The sequence below is a fragment of the Periophthalmus magnuspinnatus genome, chromosome 21, assembly GCF_009829125.3.
Source record: "Periophthalmus magnuspinnatus isolate fPerMag1 chromosome 21, fPerMag1.2.pri, whole genome shotgun sequence".
In the NCBI taxonomy this organism is placed as follows: Eukaryota; Metazoa; Chordata; class Actinopteri; order Gobiiformes; family Gobiidae; genus Periophthalmus; species Periophthalmus magnuspinnatus.
In genome coordinates, this window is record NC_047146.1 from 21,052,251 (window position 1) to 21,066,102 (window position 13,852).

Below are 13,852 nucleotides of genomic sequence, written 5' to 3' on the forward strand. Positions count from 1 at the left end.
TATATATAATATGCATATACCTTTCAAGCCAAAACACCCAAAGTACTTTACATTGCATTATTCTAGCCAAAGCTGCCCAGGGGTAGATCTTCTAACCACTGCAAACCTCTCACACTACTTTCTTGGCACGGTGGGTGAAATATCTTGCTTAACGGCACAATGACAGAACTTGATCCGAGCAAGAATCGATCCCCTGATGTTTGGATTGGCGTTTCGAGAGGCCCAACCACTGAGACACTGTTGCCCCCTACTACAGTTATTATTAATACTGGTCCTGCTAATACAAATACTACTACTATTAGGCTACTTCTACTGCTAATACTACCAGTACAACAGCTGCTACTGCTAATACTATGACTATGATTACTACTTCTTGAAGCTTACCCTAGGGCAGGTCTGTGTTGTAGACATGTATTTGATTGGTGTACTGCAGCACTCCTACATCCAGGGCCCCGTTTGCCTTGACACTACCATCGCTTTCATTTTCAACAAATATTTCTTTTTGTTGAAATCAAAATACAACAAAAAATTATTATGTAACTATCAGAACTACTGTAATCAAAAAATGTATTTGAGATACTTTTTTGCTGTGTCTAAATATAAAATATCTGTATCTAAATATCTGTCTAAATATTTATCCCAAAATGTAGAGGATGATGCCCATAGTGCACCACATGGAGGATGGGTTTGATTTTGCCCTACTACTACTACTACTACTACTACTACTACTACTACTATTACTACTACTGCTGCTGCTGTTGTTAATTAAGTAAAAGTACAGATACCAGAGCAAAAAAAATGCTCAAAAGTAAAAGTAGCACATGAAAAAATCTACTTAAGTAAAAGTATTAAATTACCTGTTTAAAAATGTACTTAAAGAGTAAATAGTAAAAGTATTTTGTGCAGATTTTGAGGTCCAACAAAACTTCAAATATCGTGATTTTGATACAAATTTTGTTCAACAGAAATGAATCAATTGTTTTTTCTTGCTGTTTTTATTCGTAAATTGTTGTTTGCTTAAATTATGAACATGTTAAAAATAAACCCTCAGCCTTTTCAGCAGGTCTCAGACAATAGTAAAAAAATACTTTTACATTTCAGTCCTGTTCAAAAATGAAGTGGAGTAGAAAGCACAGATACTGCTCTCAAATGTAGTGAAGTAAAAGAAAAGGTATCCACTTAAAGATGCATAAAGCTTTTACGTAAGTACAGTACTTTACTACTTTTACTTTGTTACATTCTACCACTGCTACCATTACTATTACTACTCCTACTACTACTACGTTTACCAAATACAGTATAAAATCCTTATTAGAAACAGCTGGATGATGAAGCCTGAAGAACCAGATTACACGAATCCCTGCGGTTCTTCATTCCGGGCTGTTTTTTGTTGCATTTGTAAAGTCTATTTTTCATTTTTCCTGATACTGGAGCTGTTTCTGTCCTTACTCAGCAGGTGTAGTCTTTTGTATTCAGCCTCCTCCTCAGAGCAGAGCAGCAGAAGCAGGGTCACGTTGGGTTATTTATATCCATTTACAGTCTGTGTCAGCTCAAAACAACACACTGTAAACTGCTGCTACAACATATGGAAGAAAATTAGGCCAACTCCAAACTAATGACCTGTGTAATACTGTAGATTTGTGCTTTTATGTTGTAATCTTATCCATATACATACTGTACCTAATGTTTTGTTTGAGTTATTTCCTGGATCTTCTGGCTCCTTTCTGGGTTTAAAAAAATAATAATAATAATAAAAAAATCAGTTCCACCTTGTGATGTCATCAGGTGGTAGTTTATTGGGTGATCCTCTGTGTTTTTAAAGTCCATAACGCTCAGGGACGAAGAGAGAGATAACTGCGAGAGACGGAAAATTAGAGAAAGGACAGAGGGAGACGGAAATAGAGAGAACAGAGAGGGGATGAGTGAAAGAATGAGAGAAATAAGGAGAGAGAACAGTAGATGGAAAGAGAGGGACTGCAAGTGACGTGAGAGAAAAGACAGAAGAATGGAGAGAAGAGGGAGAGGGAGAAGAGCAGCAGTAAGACAGACCAAAAAGAGGAAAAGAGAGGGGAAAAGAGAAGATAGAGTGCGGTTATAAAGGGAATAGTGAGACATTATGTTCAGGATCTGTTCGTTTATTGTGGAAAAAATGTGTGTTTTCTGTCAGAGATTTTCTCCGCTTTGCTTTGTGTTTCTCTTTCCTCAGAGACAGACTGGATCCTGTTTATCTGAGTTTATGGAGGTTTGGACTTTGCTGCCAAACTCCATCACATCAGGAGCGAAAGGAGGAGAGCTGACTGACTTTTCTGTCTTGCTTTCTTTCTCTCTCTCTCTGTCTTTCTTTCTCTAAGTCTTCCTTCCTTGGCAAACAGGAAGTGCTCTCTGGGGTCTTTTATGAGTGAGACAGCAGAGAGAGCGCAAGTGAAGGCTAAAGTTACCACACTGTGTGAAATCGATGCACCTAAACGCTAATTCTTCAATTTAGAAAAGAAAGGCCCATCACTAATGCAACAGAAGCCCATAACCTTCTGTATCAAACTGTCTGGGGCCTGTGAGTGCGACGAGGAGAGGCAGGAGGAGTCGACTCGAGCTGGAGGAAGGGTGCAAGGGCCCTCTGGTCACTCTGGAGGAGATGACCACTGCGGTTCTACAAGAGGTTCTGGTCAGTGCTGGGGGAGGATGCGCATGTGGTTTTCACGTCAGCGCTGGATCTGGGTCAGCTCCCACGCAGCTGCACCAGAGCAGACCTGGCCCTGTTACCCAAGACGGGCGACCTGACCATGCTGAAAAACTGGAGGTCAGTGTTTATGGCATGGCATGGCAAGTTTATTTGTGTAGCTCCATCTGTGCACAAAGTAATTCAAAGTGCTTTACGGAATAAGAAAGACATTCAAATAACAATACAGCAAATCAAAACACAAATAATCATCATAAAATTAACATTGAAAGAGAAAAGTGCAGAATAAAAACCTTTCGGTCATATGCACAGCTGAACAGAACCGTTTTGAGCCTGGATTTAAACATTGTCAAAGTAGAGGCCTGGCTCACATCTTCAGAAAGACTGTTCCACACTTTAGCTGCATAAAACTCAAACTCTGCTCTTTCAGGACTATAAAACATTTGCCAAAGTCTTCTCCAACAGACTAAAGGAGTGTTTGGACACAATAATCTCACCTACATAAACCAACTGCACCTCGCTCCTGTCCTGCTGTGCCGAGTCAGACGACAGAGCTACCACAATCACCTGTTCCTACTGAGCTTTAACCAGAATAGCTTCAGGTTTTTACCAGTCTGTGCTGAAGGCCTGGAGCTCTGTCCTCCAGAGAGACGCCATACGGGCAGGAGTCACTGTTCTTTAACACTATGGTCAGGAGCTGCCCGTTAGACTCAGCACAAATGAGAGACGCCTTCTATCGTGGGACAGATGTGCGATTGTATTCTATTGGTTTGCACGTTTCTTTTTAAGTGACACATAATAAATATATTTTTTAAAAAAGCTCTCTCTTCCTTTTCTCTTGCGCGCTCTCTCTCTCTTATCTCTTCCGCTGTCTTCTCTCTCTAACTTTCCCTTGCTCTCTCCTCCCTCTTCTCCCTATCTACATCTCTCCCTCCTTTCCTTTTGTCTCTTTCTCTCTCCACTTTTCCATGTGCTCTTCTCTCTCTCTCTCTCTCTCCCACCTCTTTATCTGCTGCTCTCTCTTTCTCTCCCTCTCTTGCTTGTCATATTCTCTCCTTTTCTCTCTCCCTCTCTCTTTTTTTCCTCTCTCCTTCCCTCTTTTGCTCTTATCTATCTCCCAGTCGCTCTCTCTCACTAATTCCCCTTCTCTCTCCCTCTCTCCCTCCCCCTCTTTCTCTTCTTCAGGATAAACAGAGGGGGGTCAGCAGGAAAAGGAAATCTCACTCTCTCTTCAGAGACACTGGACTCTTCCTGAAGGACTGAGGATCTGTCTCCTCTGAAGTGAAACAGAGATACAGATGTGTGGAGCTGTGCCCTGCAGGAGCCAGCGCTGCCTCTGAGCTCGACACATTATTAAACTGGGATGTCTCTGACTCAAAGAGATTGTGAAAAGACCAATAATCAGATGAATACTTCAAAGTGGTTAATGGAAAATAAATCAAACTTTTACTAAATGTGGTTGAGATTAACCCCCACAGACATCCATCCAAACAGCACAAAGTACGACATGTTTGTTTGGGAGCTTGTTTTTTTTTAGTTCTGCCCAAACCAAATGCAACCAAGCTTATTATAATTCATAGAAGTCAGTCTCGTATTGCCTTAGTTTTGCCATTTACTGCTATTTGTTCACTACTTCACACTTCACTGTGATTGGTTAAATCCACCTGTCACTCAGATCAGGACAGAGGCCGACCAACAGGAGGAGCAGGTGTGTTTGAGCAGAGCTGTATAAACATAAACAGACGATTTAACCACAGAATCTTCTCCACAGACTGGCATCAATACCAGATCTCTCTTCTCCTCTCTCCTCCACTCCCTCTCTCCTCTCCCTCTCTCCTCTCCCCCCCCCTCTCCTCTCCTCCTCTCTTCACGTTTCTGTTTCTTGAAAAGTTGTTGCTAATGGAGACAGTGTCACAAAGCGCTGAGAGTGAAGCCACTGCCATCTCTTTGCCGTCGGACATTTTGGATCCAGCTGTCAGCGCAGTTTCTCCTCTCTGGCCTGTCTCCTCTGTCGCCTCAGTGCATCTACGCTCTCCAAGAACAACAAGCTCACGCTGTTAATGTGACTTGGATTTTAGTCTTGTGATGAACATATTTACTTGTTATGTTTGTTCTATTCATTTCAAAGTGTCTCTGAATGGTTTAATTTGAATAAAGCTACTGGCAGTGGAAAATTGTACACAGGAGGTCTAAGTAGAGGCAAGGACTGACCAGAGGCAGACAGAACCGGAGGCAATAACGCTGAAGGACAGACAAAAAAGGCTATAAAAATCTTCAAAAATATCATTTAGTTGATTAAGAAATGAGCTTGAGCATAAGGTAAAGTAAGGTAATAACAGAGAGGAGGGAGGGAGCGGTGTCACCACTTCCTCGGTTTTCCTGTATTGAATTTTGCGTGTTATTGCATTAGTATGTGTTATTATCTGCCTGTATGTATGTCACTTTTGTTCATATTGTTTTGGTTGTTTTTAATTTATTTCATTGTATCAATACGTGAGTTATGTAAACTAAAAAAAGAAAGGGCAGGGGGAGGAGGGGAAGGAGCAGCGGGAGGGAGCCTTTACTAGATATCGTGTTACTTTGGTGGATCATTTGACTTGACAAGACAGATCCATCCCCATTAAGATTTATTCAAGTCATTTTAACTATAAATGTAGAGTGTGGGCCGCCATTTTGTTTATGTTAGACAAGACAGTTTAAGACATTTAAATCAATTTACTGTGCGGAGAGAGAGAATGAGAGAAGAAACAGAGAGGGAGAAAGATAAGAGAGAGAGAGTGAGATAGAGAAGAGGGAGAGGGGAAGAGAGAAAGAGAGGGAGAGTATCACAGAGCAGAGTGGGAGAATGAGAAGAAACACAGAGAGAGGAAGAGAGAAGAAGGAGGCGTGGAGTGAGATAAGAGAGATGGAGAAAGGAGAGAGAGAATGGAAGAAAGAGAAATGGAGAAAGAGATAAGAGGGAGGGAGGGAGATAGAGAAGAGAGAGAGGGGGAGAGAGAAAGAGGGGGAGAGTATCATAGAGCAGAGAGGGAGAGCGAGAGAAGAAAGAGAGATGGAGAAAGAGAGGGGGAGAGAGAAGAAGGAGACGTGGAGTGAGATAGGAGAGATGGCGAAAGGAGAGAGAGAATGGAAGAAAGAGAAATGGAGATAGAGAAGAGAGAGAGGGGGAGAGAGAAAGAGAGGGGGAGTATCATAGAGCAGAGAGGGAGAATGAGAGAAGAAAGAGAGAGGGAGAGAAGAAGGAGGCATGGTGTGAGATAGGAGAGAAGGAGAAAGGAGAGAGAAACAGAGAGAGCTGGAGAGAGAACGGAAGAGACAGGGATGGAGAAAGAGATAGGGGGGCGAGATAGAGAAGAGAGAAAGGGGGAGAGAGGAAAAGAAAGAGAGAAGGAATATGATAGAGCAGAGAGCGAGAATGAGAGAAGATAGAGTGATGAAGAAAGAGAGAGGGAGGGAGAAGAAGGAGAACTGAGTGAGATAGGAGAAAGGAGAGAGACTAAGAGAGAGGCAGAGAGAAAAAGGGAAACAGATGGAAAGAGCACTCAAGAGAGATAGATAGAGAGAAGAGAGAGAGGGATAGAGAAAGAGAGGGGGTATGATAGCAGATAGCAGAGAGGGAGAATGGGAGGGAGAAGAAAGAGGGAGAGAGAAGAAGAAGATGTGGAGCGAAATAGGAGAGAGGGAGAAAGGAAAGAGCAAAAGAGATGGAGTGAGAGAGAAAGAGAGAGAGACGGAGAGAGGAGAGAGGGGAAATGAGATAGAGGAGAGAGAGAAAGAAAGAGAGAGGGAGTACGACAGAGTAGAGAGGGAGAAAGAGAGATGCCCTGAATCTGCCAGTAGCGCTGCTGCTAGCACATGCTAATGATGCCCACTCTGAGAGGAGACAGTGACGGGACACAGATCGGGACAGACAGGACAGAAAGTGACCTGTCAAATCTGCACCAAAACAACACTCAACTTTAGCACAGAAATATGAAGAATACTTGGATATTTTCAGTGTCAATTATACAGTTTTTTTTTTTTGTTTTCAGAAGAACTAGCCAAGTATGGTTTTGGATCCTATGGACACTTCACCCAGTCCACAATGCTGCTCCTGTGATTGGTCCAGTTTGAAAAGGAAAAAATGGGTTAGATGTTTTCCAATTCCTAATTTATTAAAATATTGTAACACTATTTTTGTTGTTAAAGGTACATTATGTAACTTTTCTGGTGGAGGGTCTGCTCTAATGACTTGGTCCTGCTTGTCTCCATGGAGATTTTGTGTTGCCTGAAATGATCCACAGAATTTTAATTTAACGTATACATCTTCATGGAAACCACCCCCGCACAGCAAGAAAGCTCGTTTTTCAAGGTACAGTAAAAAAAATCAAATAAAATAATAATAATAATAATAATAATAATAATAATAATAATAATAAATAAGAATAAAAATAAAGACCCTAATTAAATATACTATGCTACCTGTTTCCATTAATATGTCAAGCTAAGAACATATATATCATGTAAAGTAAATGTACAATAGATACTTTTAATATCACACTGTGGAACATTCAAGGCATTGCTTTAACATCGCCCTGGAGACACTATAAGCACTCACAGTGCACCTTAATAAGGCCATTTTTCATTCCAAACCCTCGCTTACAACATTTGATCATGTATGTGGTAATACCTTGTCTAAATTCCTGAATATTGAGTTGTATCAGATCAAAATGAAACAGTTCTGAAGCGTTTACCCCTGAGGCGACTTTGTAAATCTGCTGAAATAATACTGGCATCTGTTTTACATTGGTTTAATCCCGAGCCTCAGGTCTGAACGGTGTGTCATAGGTGTTTGCGTGTTTGAACGATTTTAAAGGGGAGGACGAGGTTATAATGGGATTAACGCTGAAAGCACCTCCACATAGACACTGTCGTAGAGTGATTTAATAAACTTGTAATACAGGCAAATGAAGACATCACACTTAAGTTCACACGAGGAGTCCTGGGGAATTAAACGTACAAAGATGCAACTATTTCAGACTGATTTCAATATTTTCCTACGCAAACCTGAAGTCAAAACACGTAGGTTAGGATTATTCTGCAGGTTAAAGGTGCTCTGTGCAACATTTCTGGTGCTTTTCTCCATACAACAGAATATTAGCTCATTTAGTAGAGAGTTTTTCTACTGATCCACAGGTTGAAAGTGCAATTCCAGCTCCGACAGATGAATACTGTTGTTGTGTCCTTGGGCAAGACACTCAACCCACCTCACGCACAGTATTTGTGTACACAGGTGTATGAATGCGAGTGAATGAATGAAGTTGGAAAAGCACTATATATATATATAAAAAGTGATTATTTACCATTTAGATCTGTGGAGAGGCAACCCCAGAGACATAAGGGAAAGACGGAGAGATGTAGAAACAGAGAAGAGAGCAAAAATAATCTTGTAAATTGAAAAAAAAGTCATTATAATATTAATTATATGTATAAGTATAATTTAGCTTGAAACTACAAAAATATATAAATTAAAAGCAGTCAAAAACACCTAAACCAGTCAAACCAGCTGAACTAACTGAACTGAAATGACTTTAGCTTACATGAATATTAGGATTTTGCAGTTAAGCTCTAGCTGTGGAAGGTCAGCGGCCTATTGATCAGGCTTTATTAACTCCATTGTACATGATATAACTGCATTGTAATCCTAATCCTCTACTCCTCATTCTCCTCGCGTCCCTCCATCGATCGGCGTGTTCAGTCCCCGCTCTTTTCTACGGGTTAAATCAGGTGTGGATGTTAGCTGCTGTGTGATAATAGAGAGGTCAAAGCGCCACAAGTCTCCGGAGAAGATGCTGAAATGACGAAGATCGGACCGACAAAGTGGGGAGCAGAAGACATAAGCTGGGCAAGGAACCAGGAGCTCCTGTTGTACGGGTCAGATGGCACAAATAACGACAAAATAAGGTCAAAGTTTTGTAGGATGAGAAAAACGTACTTTCTCCGTGAATATTGAAGTTTTATTCCATATTGTGGAAGATTATAGTGAAAGGAACAGCATTTGCAATACAACATGCAGGAGGAGGTTTAGTTTATTCACAACAAGAACTTAAAACACATAAAAGATGCTGCACTTTGAAACAATCAGTCAATGTATTTGCTAAAAAGTGACACATTATGGCGTTAAATATAAATGAGTTTTTCCCATAGATTACAATGTAAAAGCAGCACATTGTGACAAAATCAGTCACAATCAGTCTCTTTGGGATTAATAAAAGTCTGATTCATTCTAATTGTATAAAAACATTTCAAAACTTTGGACCAATCTGAATTTCCTGCCCCTCCAAATATAATAAGGACACAGTGACCTGAGTATATGATGGTCTCTGCTCTCTCTCGCTTCCATCTCTCGTTCTTTGTCTCTTCTCTCACTCCCTAACCTTCTATTTCTCCCTCTCTACCCATTTTCCTCCCTCTCCCTCTCTTTTTTCTCTATTTCCACCTCTCCCACTCCTCTTTCCCCTCTCTCCTTGTCTCTTTCCTCGCTTCTCTTCTCTCTTTTTCTCTCTCCCTCCCCTCCTTTGTCCTCTCTCTTCCTCTACACCTCCTTTTAATCCTCCTCTCTCTGCCTCCCTACACCTTGTCCTCCCTCCTTTCTGTACTTTCTCTCCCCCTCTCTCCCCTCACACCCCTCTCCTCCCCCTCTCTCTCCCTCTCTCTCCGTCCTCTTCACGTGTTCATGGAGCAGAGCCAAAAGTAATTGAGTTTTACAGAAAATATTCCTGTGAAGTCGCCTTAGGTCACGGTGACTCTGCCCTTTCAAAACTACATGCAGAATCACTTCAGACTCTCACTCAATAAGACACTTTAAAAGGTTTGTTCTTTTACATTTTACAGCTTTTTTAGTTTGTATTTTTCATATTTTTTGGGGGGAAACACAGAGATTTCAGATGGGCGTGATTGAGGCGGAGCAAACAGAGGGATGCAGGGTTCAGACTGAAACGAACCTGTTGCCTGTCCCTGATTGGCTAATCCCCCTGTCAATCAACCAAATCTGAAACGGTAATATTCACCAGTGACCAGACTCACATTTACTTAAAGTATTGAAGAAGTGTGTATTCTGAATCCTGGCAAAGTATTGGATAAAAGACGTTTTCTACATCTGAGAAACATGTGATCCAAATGAGCGACTGTGATTGGACCATCCCAAGTCAGGACATTTCCAGACCCTTCTGCATTCAGGAAGTTGGGATTGGATGGTCAGGCATCACGCTGATGGTTTCCGTGAAGGCAAAAACTCTTTCTTTTCTCTCTCCTTCCTGTCTATATCGCCCTCTGTCCCGCCCTCTCCCTCCATCACTCTCTTGTTCCACCTGCTCCCTCCGTTCCCCTCCACCACTCCTCGGTAATGACAGGGGACAGGTGCAGAACAGACACCCCTCTCCGGGCGCAGATGGTGGGTGGAGAGGGAGAGAGACTGAGTGAGAGAAAGAGAGAGAGAGAGAGAGGGAGGGAGGAGGTGAAAGTACCAGTCCATCACTCTCTTTCTCCCTATTTTTCTCTTTCTCCCCGATTCTTCTTACCCTCCCTCTCCCCTTCTCTTTCTCTCTCTCTTCTTTTCTCTACCCCCCTTTCTCTCTCCCTCCCTCTCTCCCTCCCCCCTCTCTGTTCTCTGTCTGGTGATGTTTTTGTTTTTGCTCTGGGCCACACCTGATTAGCTGCTCAAATCTGCACACATGCTCCCATTGATGTGCATGTATTCGCTTCAGTGAAAAAGGAGAGAAGCGGGGAGAGAGGGAGATAGAGAGATGGAGAGAGAGAAAGAGAGAGTGACAGTGACAGGGTTGAAGGGTGAGAAAGAGAGACAGAGGGGAAAGAAACAGAGGAAGGAGAGGAGTGGGAGAGAGAATGAGAGGGAGGAACAAAAGAGAGAGACGGGGGAATAAAGGAAGGAATCTTAGTATATATTTTACCACGCAGAAAAATACTTCCACAGTACAGCATTAAAATTAAACTCCAAAACGAGAAAGCTGCACCAGGGCAAGCTACATGTCAGATCTGTGGAGGTGCGTCTAGTTTATTGCAAGGTATATTTGAGCAATGAAAGCGCTTGTAATGAAATAAATACAAGAGATACAGTATATGTTGTAATATCAGTGTGGAACATTTTAGGAAAAGCAGCCAATCTCCATAGAGACAAGCGCGAATCGAATTTTTTTCATTTATTTCATCTTTAATATATTACAATTTTTTTTTTTTTACATATTACATTAATTTATTTAAAAAAAATCACCACATACAAATATAAATGACAAAATTAAAATATCTAAACATAATTGTTAGTTGAACTTTGGATGAGGTTTGAACCACAGAGCTTCTGGTTACCGGGTTTACCCTCAGTACAGTAAATATAAAACAGTAAAAAAAAAATAAAGCCCCATTGTGTAACCTGTGATGCCAGTCCTATAATGTGGCTCTTCCTCCAGCTCATCTGACTTCATCTAGTCTTCATGAATAATGCACAACTCACATTTTCAGGCCTCCTTCTCTTCTCCCTCTCCTCCTCCCTTTCACTCCTCCGCTCTCACTCCTTTGTCTACCTGTCCCCTCCTTCCATCCCTCCTCCTCCCTCACTCCCTGCCCCTTCTCCTCTCTCCCTCCCTATACATCCTCTTTTCTCTTTCTCTCTCTCCGACTCGTCTGTGTCTCCCCTCTCTCCTTTCTTTCTTTTCCACTCTCTCCTTCCTCCTCCTCTTCTTCTTTTCTCCCTCCCTACCCTAGTCTTACTCCTCTTTCTTCTTCTCTCTTCCTTTTCCTCCCTTAACAACTTTCTCCCTCTTCCCCGATCTCTTTCCCTCTTTCTTTTCTCCTCTCTCTCTCTCTCTCTCTCTCTCCTCCCTCGTGTATGTAGCAAAAATAGACAATGTTTTTCACTGTTTACAGCCTGTGACCTCCCCTGCCACCTCCTCTCTCGCTCTCTTTCTCTCTCTCTTTCATCTCTCTCTCTCTCTCCCTCTTTTCCCAATGTTAGGTTATTGGTCCCATTCATCTTTACAAAACAAAAAGTACTTATAGGCACTGCAGTGTTTTCTCTTATCTGTCATATTTGTTCTGTTTGTTGAAAAACAACATTTTCTCCATTAAATTTGGTGGAGGTCACGTCACCTGCTTGTCTCCATGGAGATGCTGTTGCTTTGCTTGGAATGCTCCACAGCATGGCTTTAAACTAATTCATTTAATTCATTTCCGTTGAGACAAAGAGGTAGCACAGGGCTAGCACGGATTATTTGCACAGCCCTCTAAGCAAAATGATAATACATATAATACACATTCTATTGAGAAAGCTTCAAGGTCATTTAAAATATTTAATAAGCCCATTCACTCATAAATAAAATAAAAATAAAATAAAATAAATAAAAAATACAAATAAAATAAAAAATGAAATAAAATAAAAAACACATTAATTAAAATAAAATAAAATAAATAAATAATAAAATAAAATAAAATAAAATAAAATAAAATAAAATAAAATAAAATAAAATAAAATAAAATAAAATAAAATAAAATAAAATAAAATAAAATAAAATAAAATAAAATAAAATAAAATAAAATAAAATGAAATTGCAGATACACAATTCCCTGGCCTTATTAACACATAATCCTTTCCTGCATGTTCCCAGTAATATACCAAGGAAATTACCAAATCAAAAATGCAGGGAAATCAGTTCTAGCTTCGTTCACACATGACCCTATTGTGGAAAAAATGCAGGTAAATTCCTGAGTAAAGCTGCATGTGTGAATGTTTCTATTTCTGTTTGAACAGATTTTTCCATATCACCGTGTTTCCCTGTACTTCCCTCTCGCTCTCCATCACTTTATAAATAAACACACATTTTTATCGATCTGGTCTGAACAGATGTCTACTCCCTCTCTCCCTCTATCTTCTCTATCTCTCTCTCCCATGCCCTGCTCTTTTGCCTCTTGTTCGCCCTCCTCCTTCAATCGTTTTCACCCATTCCCCATTTTGTCTTCTCTCCCTTTCCTCCCTTGTTCTTTCTCTAGCCCTCACTGTGCACCTCTCCAATACCTCCCCTCACCCATCTCTCTTTTTTCGCTCACCCCTCTTTCCCCCTCTCTCTTTTTATCCTTTATCATCCTTTTCTCTGTCCTCCCTTCCTCTCTCCTTTCTCCTGTTTTGGTCTTTTCCTTCTCTCTTCTACCCCGCTCTCTTTACCCTACCCCTATTTTCATCTCCTTCCTCCCTCTTCTCTTCTCTCCTCACTCCCTCTCTCTTTCTGTCCATCCTCCCTCCCCCTGCCGCCCTCTCTCTCCCTCTCTCACCATCTGTAGCCCCTGCCTGCTCACACACACTAATGGACCACATGCTTGTATTGATTTTGCCTGTCTCTGTCTGCTCCTGTCTGCAGCATCAAACACATTTCTCTGTCTATTTAAAACAACTGAAAACACACCACGACTTCTATTTTTATACTATTTTAAAGCTGCACATATTTAACTTATTGAGATAAAGAGGGATTATTACACATTTAGATCACCATGTTACCTTTTATTCTTTTGAAAATGCTATATTCACCAAAAACAACGTATTAGTATGTTCACTTAGTTTCATTTTTGATGCTCCGAGTCTCCACTTTCTTCACATTACAATAAGCCTACATCCTACAGCACATCGCATCAGGTTTGTGAAGTCGTAGTGTATTGTTTTGTATGATGTTTTTGTATATTTACGGAGAATTGGGAGCATGGGTGATGTAAGCTTGTTTGCTGAGTCTCGGACAGGCTTGTACCACCACTAACTGTAAGGAGGGTTCAAATAGGACCCAGGAGAGATCGCTAAATTACTCAAACGTGCATGGATGACGTCGAAAAACCTGCTGACATGTTTCTGATGAGGGAACAACACCTCTGGTAAATGGTTACATTTTTATAAAGCGCTTTTTTCAAGGCACTCAAAGCTTTTTATGGAGAATTGCTTTAAACTGGACACAGCAAACCTTTAAATCTTTATTTCTGAAGCTCACAATTATATAAAACCCTACCCTACCCCTACTTCTCTCGTCTGCTTATGCCTTTCTGCAAATTAACATCCGCTCATCGAGAAGGTTCAATTCCCAAAGCCATGTGTTTGGTGTCACCGTAAAAAAGGCAGTTGTTTACGGCCTGTGGTGGTAGAATACT